Source organism: Squalius cephalus (genome assembly GCF_949319135.1).
Source record: "Squalius cephalus genome assembly, chromosome: 13".
In the NCBI taxonomy this organism is placed as follows: Eukaryota; Metazoa; Chordata; class Actinopteri; order Cypriniformes; family Leuciscidae; genus Squalius; species Squalius cephalus.
In genome coordinates this window covers 33697778-33719274 of record NC_137134.1, presented here as the reverse complement: position 1 = coordinate 33719274, position 21497 = coordinate 33697778, and the positions used below count along the sequence as shown (strand labels likewise).

The 21497-nt window shown below is 39.0% G+C and overlaps 1 long non-coding RNA gene across 1 annotated transcript; it reads left to right on the top strand.

The window, feature by feature from the left end:
• The first annotated feature begins 10177 nt into the window (after nucleotides 1–10177).
• LOC307170023 lies at nucleotides 10178–19221 on the top strand. Its single transcript, XR_013823266.1, has 3 exons — nucleotides 10178–10267; nucleotides 14993–15926; nucleotides 18841–19221. It is a non-coding gene; the product is annotated as an uncharacterized lncRNA (long non-coding RNA).
• Nucleotides 19222–21497: the final 2276 nt, after the last annotated feature.

Genomic DNA, 21497 nt, shown 5'->3' with positions numbered 1-21497 from the left:
CTAAACTAAAACGCAGTAGTGTGGACGGGGCCTTATTGGAAAGAGATTTCCATGAGAGGTCCCTCATATCAGAGGTCTTTAAGAAGAAGACCCCTGTCTTGAGGGTCAAAAAAACCTCTGGCATTATCTTTGTGGGGCTCAAGCTGTGCCATATCCGAACTAATCCGTTTTTTACAAACTACCTAACGTTTGCAATGTTCTTTCTTTAGCTAGACTCATCTCTTTGAAGCTTGCATTGCCATAAAGTACTTAGCTCCGGGTTTCTCTAGTTGGGATTATCTCTTTGACAAGGTTCATTGTTTACAGTTGTGGAGTTCTTTAGTTAGCTTAGACTAGATGGTGCCCACTTCATTTAAGGTCTTAGATTTTTCTTATTCAAACGAATTATGTGTCCAAGTAGCTCACTTACCCATGGATCACCCCTCTTGATCCACAGCCACCTTGATGGGGTTTTTTTCCGCAGCTTCTGTGATGTTCCTGGTGGCTCTTCTTTCCTGCAACCCTCTAGTACCAAGGAGACTGAGTGTCCGGTGTAGAGACTGTCTTGCAGCCTCCCTCAATGGGCTTGCAGTGGGCCCTCCACCCATACCTTCTACATTCAGCCAATTCGAGATATCCTTCTTGCGCTCATGGGCCTCCCCTATCCCGTCTTCCCAAGGTGCCGTAAGTTCCAACATGTTCACTTGTTTGGAACAGTCAGATGTTAAGATCAAATCTGGCCTGAGAGCCTTCATTGCAATGTTTTCCGGAAACTTCATCTGCTTCCCTAGGTAAACCTTCAGCTGGCAATGACAAGCTGAGGCTAGCAGCCCTGGGCTCCACAAAGGCAATGTTGTGCCTTACTCGGAGCTGATGTTTGCTCTGTTGGATTGCGATGCAGATGGTGTCAGCTACTGCCTTCAGCACCTGGTCATGGCACTACCCTTACCTCCCCTCTTCCAAGGCTTTTGGGCAGCAGCTCAAGATGTGAGGAACCTCTTGCCAGGTACAGTGGGCATGCTGGGGTATTGGCTAAACCCAAGCAATGCAGGTTGGCTGGGCTTGGAAGGACATAATACACTGACTGGATCAGAAACTAAAGTCTAGCTGGTTCTGTCTTCCAAAGTTCTGCTCAGGTCTGCTCCCAATAAGTCCAAGCTCCCTACTTGCGCATAGCCACCGTCCTACTCCGATGTTCCTCTTCTACCTCTACACGGATCTCTCCTTGGATCAGCTGATGTCTCTCTCTCCCCCTGGGCTTTGTTGTAGTGTGGTCTTGTGTAGCTACCAAACCCGGCTCATCCAATATGCCATGTCTCAGCCTCGCTTTAGCTTGCTCAGCTGCCTCCTGTGTCCGCCAGTTCTTCCCAGATCTAACAATGCAGAGGAGACTCTGGTGTCAGTTGAGTCTTAATAAAGTAACAACTCTCTAACTTCAATTTCTTAAATTCCTTAAAAAAGGAATCTTAAATTCCTCTGTCAGGCCTGTGAAAGGAAGCTGCAGATTGTTGGTGTGCCCATAAAGGGCAATGCTGCTCAGGCTCTTTGGAGGGCCCAGTCACCTGAGAGAAAACTGGCTGATGTTCTGCTCGAAGCCCTTCATGATGGTCATTGGAACTTTGTATTACTCGTATTATTGACTGAGCTGATATCATTTTGATGTTTTTATTCCTCATAATCTGTCCGAGGTTGTGATTCCGTTGAAGCTGTGATCCGATTGGTTGTCACTGCTCTGGTGGGCGTGGCTGGTTTATGGTTTTGACATTAGATCCAGAAAAGCTGAATTGGATCAACCTAAATGATGATGTAATTTCTCATATTTGAATCATTTATTAATCTTCATTTATTTTAATGGCTTTATATATTCGTCTGTTTTGATGTTCATTTATAGGCGGTTTCCAGTTCCACTCTAGAAGATTATTTTAAAACAAAAAGCAACAAATTGTCACATTAATGCTCATTGAGTATCAAATGTGAGTGTTTGTCATGATAAATACTGAAGATTACCAAAGATAACTCACGCTAGATTAGTTGGTATCACATGCTTTCCTCTTTTTTTAACTTTTAAAATATTTTTTTAAGCTTTTTTTTTTTTTTTTACAATCTAACCTTCCGTATTTGATTGGGGACTTTAAACACACTTAAGTGATCTTGTCTGTCCGGCTCTTAAGTGAACGGAGTCGGTTCCCATCTGAGAGCCGTTTTCCCTTTTGTATATTAATACAAGATAAAAAAATAATATTATTTTTTCTCTAGACTGCTCAGTCACACATCAAGCATTCACTAGCTGAATGTTATTTTGATGTGCCAGCGATCACGTGTGATGATGACATTACCCCGCTGCTCTCGATTCGACGCAGGAACATACAGTAGGCTATACATTAACATTACAATTACTGCATGGAGTGCATGTGGTCGAGCAGTGTGGCGAAAAGATCATCCTTGATATCAGGTCTGAAAATTAGATGAGTAGCCTAACACATGCAAACGAAAGTAGCATTTGAATGCATTTTAGTAACAGACAACATACTGGCAGAACGTAGCATTTGTAAAGTAAAACTATCATATCAAGCTGGGACTAACAACCTTTAACAACCTCATAAATGTGTGCTGTTTTAAGTGTGATTTGCTTGGAATGGTTTTATTTTGGATAGTTCTATATAAATACTATGTTCAATATGTTATAGTGTTTGATAGTTTTACATTAGCCTAATAAGATTTTTTTTTTTCTTTTTTTTTTTACTAAACATAATATAAAATTTAAGGTTTCATATAATTACATTGAATAATTTAAGTGAAGTAGCCTATGTGCATACATATCAATCACAGGCCAAACATTACTAAATGTGACTGAATTAAAAAAGCCAGAAGTTTTACTAAAAGTAGAGCCGCTTGGGAGCTGAAAGAGCTGAAAGCCAAATGATCCGGATCCCTAAAAGAGTTTCAAGAGTCTCTTCATGTTTTAATACACGTATAACATTGAGCGCCTCCTGAAGGAAAACACAGCTTTACATGATTAAAAACATAATTTAATACATTATTTGTAAATGCTTACATGATTATCAAGTTTATTCTTATACCACTGGAAATGTTACTTTTTATATTTTTTAATTATTATAACATTTTTGTACATCTTAAAGATTTTCTGGCATAAACTAAATATTTATTTTATATAAGTGTACTGAATAACATACATTAATGTAATGAGTTTGTTTCCACATATGAGCTCTTTTCACACTTCCAGGGTTCCAGTGTTTCCACGACTTTCCAAAATAGGGAAAATAAATTATGGTAGTCAGAAGAGAGAAATATGTCAAATTCACTGTCACCCCCTCAGCAGCCGTATTAGAAACATTTTACAGCTGCGTTAACACAATAGTGTTATGAATGTACATACAATTCTTATAATATTTGATAGATATAGTATGTTAATAAGTGGACATCACAGTCTGTGATGTTTATCTTCTCCAGCAGGAGGCGCTCGGCACTTCACAGGCCTTTTGGTCTCAACAGAGGAGACACTGATGCACTAAAATGTTGACTATTTTTTTTCCTTCAACCCTTGTCTACGTAATGACCAGCTAAATAGTCATACATTTCACATCTGTTTGTGTTTGTGTGCCGGTGAACAGGTTGCCTATAGACGTGCTCTTGTTCTGGGTAATAAACACGTGGACGTAAACATAACAGAGCTGTCCAGTTTGGCTTGAGTTCTGATGGTCTGGAAAAGCAGCGCAGTCAGAGCTAATGGACGGAGTAGTCCTGGAGGAGCCAGCGTTTCCATTAAGTTGCATTAATGCATTCAGGAGAGACTCACGTGGCTCATCTCTTCATATCCTGTTTCAGACGCGCTCCTGCTCTCTGAAAGCCACGGAGGCAAGGACGGCACCCTTTATCTGATATTTAGAGTTTGGACTCCAAATGAAAGTGCCACTTTTGTCTCAGTGCCTCCTCTGACCCATACGCACAGAGCATGTCCAACATCCCGTCTAGCCTTTCCTTAAACCGGGGAGATGCGTGTCGTCCATTAGCAGAGCAGATCAATTTCATCGGGTCCAGGAGGTTGGCCTGAACTCTTTATAGTTCTCCTTCCTCTGTCGAGCACAAGATCTCATGTTTTACAGCTTGCAAACTGCCTGGTTATTGTTCTGAGGGCTTTGCAGAGAAGCATTAATGTTCTTTTTGGGAAAATATTGTGCATACGATATTGTCTCGAAAGTGCTTGATGGGTTTCCAAATGTTTGGAAAATGCAAATGTGGCTAAACATAAACTCCCTTGTAGTCTAATATCTTGCTCACCATTATAGTTTGGTTAGATAAATGACGATTTGTAGAATTGTATAAATTGTGCATGCGAAAAATATATTACATTAGGCCTCTATATACACCTAATGACCCGGTTTCATGTTGAACGTGTTGTCTTTTTATTGTGATGCTGCAATGATGTGGCTTACCAAAGCTCTTTTGAAACATAACGGGTAGTGTAATTGCACTTCTTGTGCGTCACAAAATTGGCATAATGTTTTTTTTTCTCTTTAATCTAATGTGATAACCCAACAGGGAACCAGAACTGTTTACAGAACTTAGGCTAATGTGATGAACTAATAAATGTTCTTCCAACAGAACATTTGTTCAAAATTACCCGGTCTTTCATAACATTCTCAAAACGTTACTTATACATCGTTCATGGAATGTTAGAAGTTCATGTAACATTTTTTAAACATTACTACACACTTGTTTCAGAACGGTCAGAGAACATTCAAAAGTAAAGTTCTCATGATGTTTGCAAATTGATACAATCTCTTAATTTAATTTTTAATAAAAATTAAATTAAAAAATAAAATTTAAAGAGAGCACATTCCAAAATAACATTTTCATAACTTTATGGGAACATTAGCAAAATGTTCTAAGAACCTAATTTTTTAGCAAGGAAAGCACTGGCCAAGCATCAAAACAGATTGCAGCAAGTCAGAGGTATGTGTGTGGGCTCGGCAGTTACTGTAATAAAAACATATTTAATATGCTGCAATTAAACTCCCACTATGGATCTGAAAGAAGTCATTTACTCTAAAAGAGCAAAGAACACGACGTGATGTCTATGGTCTCCCTTTTAATATAAAAACGCTTCAGGCCTGACATTAAATCAGTGTATGACCTTTAGAGCGACAAACAGAAGACACACTATAAATTCAAACTTTGTGTGTATGACACAGATGTATTATGATGCATCAAAACTGTTCTGATTTAATCAGGCTGCTGTGCAACACATATTTGTCTTGCGTAGTAGTAAAGGGAACGCAATATCATAAACAATGAGTAAGACATTTGTTTCACATCACTTTTCAGAAGAAAACAATGATAAAAACAGGCCACTTCTGCAAAATGTCACGATATTCCACTTAAATAACCCTGTTTACATGTAATTGTGTCACAATAAGTGTTATCAGTGCTGCACTTATGTTTATTTAAATGAGAAAATTTGAATATTTTGAGTTTGTTCGCGTTGGCCAACATTTACTGAATAAAAGGAAGCATTTTGTTAGCTGCGTGCCAGTCTCGTTCTACAAAAAGAGAAAGAATGATCCCAAAGCTAAGGATAATGAAACTTGTTTTGGATGTTTTTTTTAATTAATCTAAAATACTTTTGCATTTATAATGCATAAAAACAGTTACTGGAAGCACAACTGGCGTACAGTACTGTACTGACAAGGTTACTAAACAAATCAGTAAGTGATTGAATCAAAGACCCTCGTTTTTGCAGTTTTTGCATAACCGATTAGTCAATTATAGTTTGAATAGCACATATCCCAGAGTCCAAGGTTTTTATTTTCATGTTTCATCAGAGAAAAAGTAGGACTGGAATACATTTTGCATTTGTTTGTGATTGAGTTATGAATCATGGCAAGATGTGCATAAAGATATTATTGTCTTCAAGCCAAGGTTTTCTTTTGTCTTCAAGGTAATTTTAAAAGTGTTGGCTCATATTAACTGTGATTTAAACCAAATTCCTACAAATACCCGAGATGGAGAGGATCTTGATCCTTTTAGCTCCAGGGCAACAAAGAGTTAAATACCTTATTTAAATCACACCATCAGATCCTAATTTGTGGCCATGAGTTCTGGACTACCTGAGGATTTGGAGACATCAGGAAGTGTTTGTACACTGTTGATATGCTGTCAGTGATCCAGACACAAATCTGGAAGGCTCTATGCAGGAAATGAAGAAACAACATAGCCACAAGTGATGAGAAAGAGCCCGGTTGCCAGATCGCCGTCCGTGTTTACAAACTATGAATAAATGGTGCTCTTATGGATATAATAAGCAAGTCTAGATTAAAGGTCTCGCAAAGGTCAGGCTGTTGACAAAGCAGGGAAGTGCTTCCCTAAACATCTAACAATTTTTCCTTTGCATCCAGTCCAGTGTTTAGAGGACAAGGCTGTAATTGAGATATAATCTACATCCGTATTAAAACTGCAACACTACTCTTAAAGTGGTAACGTCAAGCGTTTCCCTTGAGCAATGGCTGCAGACAGCATTACCGTCTCATTCAGAGCGGCTCTGTTCTCCCCTGCCTTGTCTCGGCGTCTGGTCTTGATGGATTGCCTGTGTGAATGATGGAGCGGTGAGGGAGAGATGATGAATTGGTCACGTCAAGCACGCTCCTAAAGGCGGAGGGGGTTTGAAGTGCACGCCATCCAGCAGAACAGGCAAAACAATGATCTCAGATCAGCTGCGGTGAGGCATGCGTCAGGATAATGTGAGATCCACCATTGCACCATCCTGACCTGAAGGGTGTTGCATATAGGGGTGCGGGAAATAATCTATTTCTATATGAATCGCAATTCTATCTTCCGATTTGCATCGATACGCAAATTTCAAAAATCGATTTTCTTAGTGTTGCACTTTAACTTCGCATTATTTATTAACGTTAATCAATGAGGTGCTCAATGAGGTGTAATCATCAATTAATGTTAATATATATATATATATATATATATATATATATATTTAAACTCACTGCTTTTGACTGAATTTTTTTATCTTTAATATGAATCAATTTATATTTAATTTATACAGTGCAGACTATACAGTGTTTTATTTTTACATTTCATTATTCAATTTCGGTAGCATTTCTTTCTAAATAAACCTATGCTACTGTACCTGAAAAGTTTATTTAATTTGTATATTTTTTCTAACGTATTTGTCCTATTGTTTGTAATTTGCTTCTTTGTTCCCATTTTTAATATCAAAAATAAAATAAAATTGCCTGCCTTGCTTTATTACAGAAGACTGTCTTGTAGTCAGCTTAAAGGGCATTTGTTTTATAATATTGGGTTGACTAAAATGGGAAGAAAAACTACATAAATTTCAAGGTTCACATTAATTCAGTATGGTTTTTTCTTCTTCTAAACCCATTTAACTGTCTTAACGCAGTCAAATGAGAAAAGTAACACAAAACAGTAAACTTCAATCAAACCTATGCACATATCGATTTCTAATCTAATTGTGACCTCAAAAAATCAATTTGAATCGTTAGGTACCAAAAGATTCCCACCCATAGTTGCATATGCCACTAAAGTCTGGATGTCCACGGGCCTCTTCGAACGGGATTACCATGCCACCTGTCCTCACCATCCAGGATCGGACTTTGATGTGAGCACAGGGGTGGCTGCCAGATGTGGAGGCCCATCTGTGGTCTGGAGCCTGCAGTACAGGCAGTCTTTTAGGATTTTATGTTCATCTGCTCAAGAGGATGCATGTAACCACAGATGTGATCATTCTGAGTCAGGCTCTCTCATCATTCACAATATAGAATTAAAAGATAGAAATAAAGAAATACGAAGAGAGTAAAAGACCAGAGTTCTCTGCTAGTTTGAATGAAGGTGGTCTGTTTACAATGTTTAGTGCTGTAATTCTGTAATGTTCTGTTTAATTGTCTCAAAAACCCTGAAAATGAAGAGCAAAGAGATTCATAAAGATTTAAGACACATCAACCGTTGAACTATTACAATACAGATGCTGTCTTTGGGATAGTGAACGAGTGAGGGGTCACCATGAGCGAAGAGCACTTAAACGTCCCAATCATGTGCACAATCCACTGCACCACAGCTCTGACGTCTCTGCATTTCAAGCTGGGACAGGACGAAGCATTTTTCTGGGAATCACTTGTGTTATGTTTGACATCAATTCTGCATCTTGACCACATGGTGGAGCCTTGCAGATTTGTGTAGTCCTCTAGAAATGAGTGATGCATAATGAATTAGATTGTATGTTCCAACCGATTTCCAAGTTATCATCAGGTCAAAACTTGCATGCAACTTACTGTATCTGATATACAAGAGAATTCTTGTTATTTCATGGTCTATGCCATTGGAAGTCTTTCATTCTTTTCAGGTTACACAAGAGAAAGACCTTTTCCCTTGTTTAGTCTGTTGTGATGGTCCACCTCATGAACAGAGGGATTCTTCTTGGCGCATTGGAGTGGGTTGCAGCTCTGGGTATCTGCCACATACCGCCAAGGCCTCCGTCTACACGGCACTGTGTCTTTGTGTGTCTGTGTTAGTGTGTGTGTGTGTGTGGGCGTTTCTTCCGAGCAGAGCGACGGGCTGGCATGGCATCTGCACAACCACTGCCCACTCAGACCAAAACAAGCCACACTTCTTCTTCACTACGCTGGCAAAGCCGCCGGCAAAACAAACAAACCAAGGCTAGCAAAAGTTCCATCGCTCCATGTCACTGCAAATATCATACAGTGGTTTTTGTGGACAATCGGAAAGAAATGTTGGAAAAAAATGTTATCTCAGGTTTGGTTGCCACAAAATTTGAATGTTTAGACAGTTACTAGTAAGTTAAATTTGGTCGGTAATAGTTATCATCACGCAGATCTGAAATGGCCACAAACAACATTTACATCACTCAATGCTATTTCTTTCCAACATAGCTGAGGTTTCACTGCAGCATTACGGAAAGAGGACTGATGGGACTGTTTAAATTGTCAGTATGTGAACACTTCCTTATTAAGTTCAGATTGAATTTTAAGTGTTCTTGAGATCTTCTGCCAGTAAATTTAGAAAGGAAAGAACGACGACTGTTGTCAGAGATTGTTAGCATCGAACATTTTGATTTAATGATTTATTCCATCTCTCCCTAGAAAAGAAAAAAAAAATTAGCATTAAAATGTGATGCAAATAAAACCAAAAGTATTAATGTAGTAGCTCAAAATGTTTGCACGCATTATGATTAGTTAACAGGATAGACAGTGCTCCTTTATGGGATAGTGTATAGCCTAAAATGAAATAAATGTTGAGTCTTTATTTGCTCACTCCAGTATTGCTGTTAATTTGTTCTGTCTGTGGAAGTTTTTAAAACACCATTTGACTCGTGCTTTTAAGATTATATTATTATTTAAAATACTGCATAAGTCTTTTAGTGTTCCACATTTAAAAATTAACAACATCCATGTATGGAATGACATGAGGATGAATAATTAATGACAGAATTTTAATTTATGGGTGAACTTTTCCTTGAAGGAATAAAACAGCGAGGAGGCCAAAAAGAGGGGGCAGAGAGAGAGAGAGAGAGAGAGAGAGAGAGAGAGAGAGAGAGAGAGAGAGAGAGAGAGCATTAAGCACTAAAAGCTTTCCTCCTCTGGCTAAAGGCTAATGTTATTGCCATGGTGAAGAATTCTCTGGAGCTGGAGAAAAACGCGCTGAGGTGATTCATAAATGGACCGTGAGGATCCTCTGGGACAATAATTAGACAAGTCTCAGTCTATCTCTCCCTCCATCCCACTTTTTTTCTCTCTCAGATGATGGATTGACAGCATCAATGTGGTCTTGGAACAGACTCATCAAGTTTAGTCATAGTTTTAGCTGTTAATTCGACGTTACCTTCCTTACCTCAAGATCGGCAGCGCGCGAAACGCTAAACCTACGGCAACGGTTCATCATTTGAATATTAATTAGATCGCGATGACGTAGCGGTCAGCCTTCCAATGGCAAATTGAGCTCTTATAAACAGTAGTTAAATTATTCTGACGTCTCCCGCTGACCTTCCTATAGAAAATGCTTTTACTTTAAATATTAATTACGTTTTTCTGACGTCGCTTGGTATTCGTCAAATGGCTAATACATGGATCATGAATAGTAAGAGGCGATCCTTCGCCATAGTAGAATTGGTAAATTCTCGTCGGAGTTCGATGTGAAATGACATGATCTGGTGAGGTTCACTTCACTTCAGTTCCAACATCCTCATGAACCCTACGGTCACAATTCATGATTTAATGCGGTAAGTGGCATTTTGTCTCAATATTGTATGCTTGATGACTTTTTGGTTCATTTTTTGTAATGAAGTTGTTGACAAACTGTATGTTGTAGTATAGGCTACTTTATGTATGTATCTGTCTTTCTGCCTTTCTGTCTATACTGTTGGAAAGTATGTTGGGTTTTCATTTTGAGTGTAAAGATCTATGATCATTTTCACAATTATATCTGTTTTAAGTTCAGTTTAAAATGAAATGAAACTGAAACATTCCAAAGCAGATCAATAAGTTTGTTTGCTTTGTCAGACACTCAGGGCAAACACAAGCAATATGTACTTTGCATTGGGATTGAATAGTTTCTGTATTGAACTGTATTGAACAAGGTGCAACTGCAGGGACCCTGATATATTTTAAAATGTGTTTGAGAGTGTATTACAACCCATTTGGAAAGTTTGAATGGAAATTTTATGCATCCTTTCAAACTCTGTGAATGGGAATGGGATGCGGTTGGAATGATTGAACCAGGCGGCCAGACAAATTCAAACCACATCATGAAAGGATTTTGATAGGCCAGACTGCTGCATTTTTACTTTACAAGCATGCCATAAACAAACCCTCTGGAAAGTTCTGCTGTGGGTGATGAAGTACAAGCTCACACACGTGGAGACGCGGGCCTATAACGCATTGGCTTCATATTTGACATTTTTAGTGCTACGGGCACCTTGTGAGACAGAAGGTCTCCACTAAATCCCTTCATTCATTTTAATGCCATGCTAGTTTAATTTGTTTTATGTCTCTTCTATCGAAAAAATATTACGCACTTGTTACAAAACGTCCCATGGCAGAAAGGCCATGCTGTGTAATGTAATGTAATGTGACTGGAAAATGAGGGACTGCTATATTGATCAGATATAGAAGTAAAAACTTGTATCTACAGGTAGGCTAACTGTACGTGCACACAAGAAGGACAGTAATACACTGAAGTGACGATCAGCTTGCAATGAGAAATACGTCACAGAAGTGAAATGCTAGCAATTTGAGACACGTTGTATGTTTGGAAAGATGGATTTTCCCCATTGACAGGATCAAAGTCGGCCCATATCAACACGTTCTGGTGTTTAATATGCATTGCGGCGGTCTCCGTCATGTGCACTTCTAAGGAAATTAGAGTTAAATGGTGTTTATTCTACAATCATTGAGTCTGTGACCTCTCATGAGGATGAAATATTAGTAGACTGGTTAGTGAATTTGGTAAAATGCTTCCATGTGTGTAATTTATAGATGCAATGCAATGTTACGTGCAAAAACGTGTTTCACATTAGTGTAAAAATACGGCGGGGTGGGATCCAAATGTCTGAGACCACTAGTAAATTGCTTTTCTAATTTAATTCAAACTTTCCATTATGAATTAAATTGTCAGCATAGCAAATTGAGTTAAAAGTTGAACTGGAAAATGAACATGAATGTCTTAGTATTTTGTTTTTGACATGATTCAAAGAGCTTCTTGAGCCTCTTCAACCGTCTGCATAAAGAGTCACGTGATCAATGCCAATCATTTACTTGCTGTTTATTAGTGACCTATAAGTAGTGCAGAAATATTTCCTCTTAGTTTTATGTCATAACTTAAGGTTTCAGTGAAAATGGTCCCCACGTTTTCCCTCTTCTTATGTGTGTGCATTCTAGAGATTTTGTTATTCATGATATATATTCACCCCGATTTGGTAGAAGGCATTGGAAAAGTCTTGTACCAACCCTACAGAAATGTTTTTAAAATCTGACATTTCCACCGCAGATGATTTAGTCTTAACGGCTTCCAAACATGGGGCCATGCGGCCATTATCCAATCAGTCTCAGAGATTTTGTTTGACCTTTTCCTGCATGGCTGCTCGCCGGAGCAGAACCAGTCCGGCCATGAGCTGTGTGGCGCAGTCAATCTTTGGAGTATTGGCTTAAAGGGATAGTTCACCCAAAATTCAAGACGTATCATTTAATTGCCTTGCTTCATGCCATTCTAAACCTGTATGTATGTTGTTATTTTTTCTGTGGAACACAAAAGACATTTTTAAAGCATCTTTATGAAGTGATCGCTATGTTTATAGTGACTAGCTTCAACATAATAGCTTATGGGTTTGGAACGACTCAAGGGTTTTCATGTTTGGGCAAACTATTCCTTTAATAAGAATAATAATGGAAATTCCACAGAAAGTGAAAAAAAAAAAATCCTTCATTGCTTCCTCATGCAAAATGTACTTCACCAATGAATGCAAATGCAATGCTGTATTTGATTAATATGTGATCATACTATTCTATTCTGTTCTTGTTTACTTTTATTACTTAAAAATTGTCATCATTTACCCTCAAGTTGTTCCAAACCTTTATGAATTTCTTTCTTCTGCCAAACACAAAAGAAGAAATTTTGAAGAATGTTGGCAACCAAACAGTTGATGGGCCTCATTGGCTTCCATAGTAGGTATAAAAAAAATACTATGGAAGTCAATGGGGCCCATCAACTTTTTGGTTGCCAACATTCTTCAAAATTTCTTCTTTTGTGTTTGGCAAAAGGAATAAACTCATACAGGATTGGAACAACTTGAGGGTGAGTAAATGATGACAGAATTTAAATTTTTGTGTGTTTTATCCCTTTAACACCTCACTTTTTAAATGTAGTGCTCAGTTATGCTGCAATCTCTGTTTGATGTGTTGCAAAGTCACTCTCAGACCTTTACAGTAAACTTTTGAAATGTATTTGGCAATGAGAAAATTCCCATATTTCAAAAGCACAGAAGTAAAACTTCTGGCTTCTGTTTTCCTCTTTTCAGTCACTGGTTTAATGTCGTTTTTAATATAGACAGCCATTCGGTATTCATGATTAAGTACGGGAAGAGCAAAGACTAGGTGTTAACATACATTTTCCTCGCCTGGAAAAATTTGGCACCATGGTGTTCTATTCACAGCGCACTGACACATACCCTCAACCCCTTTAGCAATTTCCTGGAGAAAGCTGGACAGTTGCAGACTCTTGCTATACCGTAAACCCAGTGTACACCAACACTATTGCGTTTGCTTAAAATATGACGTAGTGATGCATGTAACATAGCTGAGGTGATGTATAGCTTATAAATCATGGAAAAATCTGAGATCAGCTGGAAAATTATCAGTCTCAAATATATTCAGCAATATAAATACACATAAATATCTTCTTCTCCCTCAGGAAAACTGTATCAGACAGGAGCACAATTGCACCATTATGACATCACTATGAGGGTGGCCCAGGAATGCTGTGGAAACAACAATAATACATCACATTTTTCTGCAGCACGAAAAGTAGCTGTGGTCATGGCTTTGAAATCCGGTTCTCCCGTCCTCCAGTCTGAAATGTCCAAATCTAATGGATCATTCTGTTCCGATTAGCTCCATGAAAGGACTTGAGACATTTTGTACAGGACCGAAGCAAACTCTTTTCTACACGTTCACCCCCTTTCCCCTCGTTTTATATTGTTGAGGAAATTTCAGTCCATAAGAGGGAAAAGGAAGAGAAAAAAACTGTTAGTTAAATTCACTCGGCCCTTAAAATAGGATTCTGGGAACAAATTTGTCCGGTAGCTGTTTGCAGCTCTCTCGTCTTGAGCCATTCAAAACACAGGCGATTTTTTTTTTTCCTCTACTGAACGCTTTGAAATGATGAACTTTGACTGGGCAGCTGAATCTGTGGCGTCTGCACGGGAACATCTGCTGTTTAATCACGTTGGATTCTTCTCAGCAGTCGATGTCTATCAGCTAAACAAGAAAATGTATATCTAGAAGTCGATTATTGCATTCTAGGTTTAAGTGCTGTGTTTTTCAGACTGTATTCCCCTTTTCCCCATTTAATATTCTGAATGTTGAAGTTTTGAAAAGCAGTGCTACTTTAAAGGAATAGTTCACTAAAACCTAATAAAAAATTCACTCTCATGTCGTTCAATTCTTTTGTACCATTAAATTAGACATTTTGAAGTGCTGAAGTGCTAATCTGACTCTTTTGGATGATGGTTCATGTCTTTCATGCTCCAGTGTTCACAAAAAGGTGTTATATTATAAACATTTATTTATAATATTTTTAATTATTAGTCTCATAATTTTCTAAAATATATTATTCTCTTAGCTTCAATTTAGTTCATCATCTAGCAAACAACCTTTTCAAATTTGTTGCGTCACTGTAAAGTTGACTTAAGCTTTAAGGTGACAAGTCCGAAATTTCCGCATGTTAAAATATAAATACGACCTCACGTTGTGTCAATCACGTTTACACACTGCCTCTGAAACTTTAGTCAATCGTAAAAAATTCGGATCGGGTTCAATCTTCTGCGTTTTTCGCATTTGTAGCAAGCATTTTGAGAGGTGTTTTGACAATTCAGATCCACCAAAGGACAAATACGAAAAAACGCATACAAAAATTTGTGTGCAAGGACCTTACGTGTAAATTATTTGTGAAATTGCTAAATAATGACTGTTTTCGAACAGGTTTCCTGAACATTCACTCCATCTGCAATTGGTGGGACAAACAGGAAGTTTTTGTAACATAAGTAATTTTCACTTTACTTTACTACTTTAAATTATGAGAAGCTTGCCTTTGAAACGACATTTTTTTGAAAAAGCTTCCCTGAGAGTGTTAGTGATACTCGGTAGAGTGGTTTACACCGCAGCCCGGGGTCAAACCCCACAACGCCGACCTGGTTTGGATAAGCTGACGATCTCTCCTTCTCTCCCCATAGGGTACGGGCAGTCCTGGGACGCAGCTGGACCACAGCTGTAAGGCTTTTGGATCTAAAGTTGCAGCTGTGGTGGGGAGGGTTCCTGGCACCGTGATTTGGTAGATAAACAGAATTGAAAATCACATTGCCAGGGATTTCCACCTCTGCACAGTTCTTCAGGTGCCGCACCTACACCGCCAACCGGACCGGGGCTATTTTGGAGATCCTATAACAGCAGACAAAGAACCACAGAGATTTGTCTGAATTAGATTGTCAGGGCTCTTGTGTGCATGTGGCTTAACGTCAACACTGACCCTATTTACTTTCATAATGCACGTTCCTGCTTTTATTGTGCTGGTTTTATCATTCATCAAAATGTACTTGCTCCACCTTGGAAACGATTTTACTTTAATCAGCCAAAAATGACTAGCCTATTACTAATGCTCATACGTGCAGAGCCCCTAAAGGGACATGGGGAAATTCTATTTCAATGCGTTTGCATTCTCTCCCAAAAGATTTGCGTTCCTGCGAGAAATGTTGCATTCCCGCGCAAAACTTTTGCGTTCCCCAGTGAAATTTGGCATTAACGTTTTGTGAGCGAACGCAAAGATTCTCAGGGTAACGCAATTGTTTTTTTGGAGAATGCCACTTCAGAAAATGTCAAGCTCTTTTTTTTAAGTGGCGCTTGCTGCAACATATTGAAATTCAGACTTTGTTTATGCAACCTCTTTGGCATTTGGTTCATATGAGTGCAATTGCTTGGTATGTTTTTCAGACTCAATAACACAAACAGTGACTCATCGCTCTGGAAATATCATGTTTCCTCAGGAATGACAGATAATGGCTTACTGGAATATCGGCGAAGGCAAAAGGGCATCTGGCAAGTTTAAAAATAAAATGGAGATGCAGACCATGTTTGACACCCACGGCGCTTAGGACTGACGCTTATCAAACGGTATGTTATGATTGACTGAAAAATCCTGAATAAAATACTGCTGACTTGGCTGATGGTGCACCCCCAAAGCCTATTTTATTTTATGTATACAACTATTTTTGAACGGCAGTCGGTGCTTTTTAGAATCAGATGGTTTAGTCAAAACTTCAAACAACATGGTCTATGTGAGCCACACTAAGCCAAACATTGATATCTTGGTATCAACATAGGGCATTAATATACGTGTGCGTTTATGAGAACAGCTTCAAGTGTGGAAGATATTGACTTTTTTGTTCAAATCTAGCATTGTAAATTATTTGTGCAAAGTCACAATGACTAAGCGGGTATAATTGCCAAAGATACATCTCTTTTCTAGCTAATACGCCTCATTCGGTCACACCCTTTCCATCTCGAGCTGGTCCATCAGGTCATCACTTGCTCAAGGCGCAGAGCTTAGCTAATTGGTGAGCATTGATCCCTCAAGAATACTGTTCACAGTGGCTAAGTTCAGTGCCTGAAGTGAACTGTATGATGTATGGTCAGGTGGTCCACCTACTTGCTCTGGCTTCAAAAGTGAAACTGGGCGTAATGAAGGGTGGGATGCCAGTAAATGTGAAACCAGTTAGGACACGCACGCCAATGAGGCAGGTTAAGCTCTTAGACCCATGGTTTGAATACTGTTAGCTGAGATGGATGCGGGAAATGTGTCTGGCTTTCATTTCACAGAGCAGGTTCTGACCACTTTGTCGAACACAATGGAAGCACTGGCACGCGAAGTTAAAGTCCATTTAGACCAGTTATTGCATATTAGTAAATTCACTCCAGTCATTAAAAAGCAGAAAGGTGTAGATGTTCCAGGAAAGCAGGGACATCGGTTGCGCTACAACAAATCATTATCCGTCACTTTGATGGGACCGAGTTCTGCTCCATTTTTATAGTTTTCATAAATACAGCCTTGTATGGTGGTTATTTGTGCAGCATTGATGATAATTTAGGCCTATATAATTTTGTTTGTTTGTAGAGTGCAATAGTTTCAGCGGTAGTATTTTTTCCATTCATTGCCATTCATTCAGAGTCTTTGTTAAAGAGTTGTAAGCCATGAATCCAGCCAATCAGAAACAAGGTGAATAACAACATTACAAAGTTTGTTTTGATGCCAAAAAAGTTTAGACAAAAGACAAAGGTACAATACTGTGAACTTAACGGCTTTAGTGAGTGAAAGAACTACAATCCCATGAAGCATTGCAAACAAAATAGTAGAATTAAATATAAGGGCAAATATAGAAGTATAGAAATATAGAATATATACAAATATAGAAGTATTTAAATACTGCAGGGAGATTGCCTCGATTAAGTAATTTGCGGTGCTTCATGTGAGTATCTATCACCTCAACCAAAATTCGCCAAACAACGGTAAATGCGACTGTTTTTAAGAACAAAATGGGAACAGGCTTGCTGGTGTGTAGGGTTGTCGGTGTTGGCATTTACGCTTGTTAGCTGCGGTAACTGCACTTTTAACCTATAATTAACTGCAAATTGGGGTCAGAGAGAGTCTTTTCAAACAAGGCGTGGTGTCGTGACCATCCCTGCAAATTGTTCAGACAAATCCTCTCAGATCATTTGTGTAATTGCGATGGTGTGGTTTTGAAGAAACGATTGAGGGCTGTGCCCTCTTGTGCCTGCTAAACTGGTATCAGTGTGCTGATTGAGTGCTGGCTCAGTTCAGCAGGAACAGGAGTGAAGTCCTAAACGCCACTGCTTTACTCTCCTCCAATCATTATGCAGCGTACAGGTACTTCTTTATCCTTCAATCAGCATGCAGTGTCCTTTACTCTCATCTTATCAGCACGCAGTGTCCTTAACTCTCATCCAATGATAATGCAGTATACTTCTGTATCCTTCAATCAGCATGCAGTGTCCTTTACTCTCATCCTATCAGCATGCTTTGTGCTTCGTTATCCTCTAATCAGGGGCACGTTCAAGTTCAAAACGGTGCGCAACGTTTTGCTACGGTTTCCGGGTTGAACGTCATGTTTCCTGGAAACGGCGTGCACCGGTGTGCAACGGGGTGTGAGATACGTTTTCTCTTGTTTGGTGGGTGTGTCAGAACTGCAGTCCAATCAGCAGCAACATGTATATAAAGCACGCGGTATTAAAGTGAACTCGCACAATGGGTTCAAGGAAAGTAATTTACAAATGTGTTCGATGCAGCTCGGTATACGCAACAACTTGTCGTAAGTTTTATTGTAAAAATATAGGATATCATCATAATGATGTAGTTGTTTATATTTTTAGCTTCATTGCAAGTGTATGACATTTGGTATAGAAATAAACAATGGTAATTAAGTGCTTTTCCTAAAAATGAGAAAGAAAATACAGGGTAGGCCATATTAAAACAGTATGAACTACAAATAAAGTCAGTATGTGAGTCTAAATAGATGTGTTTTAGTCTGAATTAGGATGTGTGCTTCCATTTCAGTTTCAGCAATCCCTTCACTCGATTGGGATGTTCTCTTTTGTTCTGTGCGTCAAGTGCAGTAACTGTAACATCGGGCATATTTTGTAGTTAAAACACATATTTATACCGACTTCATCAGGCTCCGAAAATTCTTCACAAAGAACACAAAGAATGGCCTTCTCAGCTGCCATAGTTGCAACTCTTGCGTCATCAGAACAGTGTGTTCAACGCATCACCGTTTCTGTTTAAAAAACGTTGTGCAACGTTTTGTCGGGGCTGAACGCAGCCCAGCATGCAGTGTCCTTTATGCTCCTCCAGTCACCATGCAGTGTCCTTTACTCTCATCCAATCAGCATGCAGCGTTCTTCAATACCCTCCATTCAGCATTCAGTGTCCTTTACTCTCATCCAATCAGCATGCAGCATGCTTCAGTACCCTCCAATCAGCATTCAGTGTTCTTTACTCTCCTTCAATCAGAATGCAGCTGTGGCGAGCTGGACGAGGCCGAGGGCCGTGAGAGAACGGCTCGAGGCCGGTGGCATGATTGATAATGAGCGACACCTGCGTGACGCACCGGTCTCGTATCTCTCACGAAGGAGCGGAAGCATAAAGGAGGAGCGACGACGTTGAAGATCAAGAGAGGCCAGGCCTGGATTTATGTTGTGTTTTGTTATATGTGACAGCAGTCGTCCGTGAGGCCCAGCTGTCTTTACTTTCATTTTGTATTTGTTTATCTTACGTTTATTAAGTCTTTGAATGTTCGCCTGTTCCCACCTCCTTCTTCCCACAACATCTAACCTTGCTATAGCAGCATACTTCAGTATACTCCAATCAGCATTAATTGTATTTTACTCTCCTCCAATCAGAATACAGCATACTTCAGTATCCTCCAATCAGCATTCAGTGTCCTTTACTCTCCTCCAATCAGAATGCAGCGTACTTTAGTACCCTCCAATCAGCATTCAGTGTCCTTTACTCTCCTCCAATCAGCATGCAGCGTACTTCACAATCCTCCAATCAGCATTCAGTGTCCTTTACTCTCCTCCAATCAGAATGAAGCATACTTCAGTATCCTCCAGTCAGCATTCAATGTCCTTTACGCTCATCCAATCAGCATGCAGCGTACTTCACAATCCTCCAATCAGCATTTTGTGTCCTTTACTCCTATCCAAGCAGCGTAAAGTGTGCTTCTCATAAACTTGGTATATCAACATCTGTCATCACTGAATATAAAGCATGTTTTCCGAGCGAACTGACCTTAATAAAATATGAATGGTTAACCATTAGAAGTCAAGGCATTGAGGATAATGGATTCTTTGCATACTGATTAAAGCCATATCCATATTTTCAGCATTGTGTTCTGTTCCCAGCACCAGCATGGCCATGGGAACACACAATATCAAGATGTTTCAGGGTTTACCTCATATTCTGCGTGCTTCAAAAAGGCCTGCAGCTTCTCTGCGTGTTCGCTGGTGTCAAAGATAGTGGAAATGAATTACGGCCAGAGACTTAATTTAGGACGCCCTGTCATATCCATTTATGCATATAAAAAATGGAAGGTTTCAGGTGGATCATAAATCTACCTCAGACTGTTAACTTTCTGCAGCCTAACTTTGGCTTTTCCTTTTTTGAATCTTAACAGAGCAGCTCCTGTAACATTTAGGGAAAATCTTACAACTGGAGATTATATATATATAGTGTATATATATATATATATATATATTATATATATATATATATATATAGTGTATATATATATATATATATATATATATATATATATATATATATATATAGCCTATAAATGACATACTAAAATTATTTAAGGATTTGAAAATGTGTTTCCATGGCTTTGTGTGCTGAACACCTTTTAGAATGTTGCTATGCAGTTGCTAGGGTGTTCTGAACACCTTTTATAATGTTGCTATGCAGTTGCTAGGGTGTCCTGAACACCTTTTATAATGTTGCTATGCAGTTGCTAGGGTGTTCTGAACACCTTTTATAATGTTGCTATGCAGTTGCTAGGGTGTCCTGAACACCTTTTATAATGTTGCTATGCAGTTGCTAGGGTGTCCTGAACACCTTTTATAATGTTGCTATGCAGTTGCTAGGGTGTTATAATCACCTTTTAGAATGCTGCTATGTATTTGCTAGGGTGTTCTGAACATCTTTAAGAATTTTGCTATGCAGTTGCTAGGGTATTCTTAGTTTTTGGGAAGTTGCTATGCAGTTGCTTGGTGATTTTAACCTGTTGCTATATGGTTGCTAGTGTGTTCTGAGTGGTTTACAGCACATTGCGATGTAGTTATTATTTAATTGTTTTGGAATGTTGCTATGTAGTTACTAGGGTGTTCTTAATACTTTTTTGAATCTTTCTATGCTGTTGCTATGTGGTTGTTAGGGCCTTCCAAGTGGTTTAGTACAAGTTGCTGTGCCGAAAGCTCAGAAAGATTTTTAACATGTTGCTATGCAGTTGCTAGGGTGTTCTGAATAGTTTTAGCATGTTGCTACTGTATGTTGTTACTAGGGTTTTCTAAGTGGTTTACTGTTAGTTGCTAGGGTGTCAAAAACTACTCCGTAGTAAAAAATGCGGCACAATTTGATTGATCTGTCATATAGCATCTATATAGTAAAGTTTCCATATGGCAGGTCTTGCGGTCTTCAACCGTTCTCAGTCCTCGGCTTCGACAGCTACTTGGAAAGATTTGTGCTACTCAGAAACAATTATAGGTCATAAATGCATCAGTGGGAAGGAGCTGTGGGGATGAAAGCAGAAAGCCTCTTATTTTAGTTTCACAGCAATGTCAGAGGCCTTTTATCATGCGCTCAGAGACTGACCAGATTTCGTGACGTGGCCTCCTTAAGATGCTTGATATTGTTTTGTTCCCTCCGCCACCATGTAGTCAGTGTGTTTGCGGTCCAGACCAGAGCTGTGCGCTTTATAATTGGTTTAACTTGAACAAGACCAGCTGTGTAATAAAGCAGCAAAGCCATGTGAAGAAACCGTCCGTAGATCCTTCAGGGTCACGATCCAGCACATGCAGAAAAAGGATTTCACATCTGTGCTAAATGTAAGTGGTTGTAATGTATTTATTAAAATACAATTTAAAGACATGTTGACACCAAATTAATGC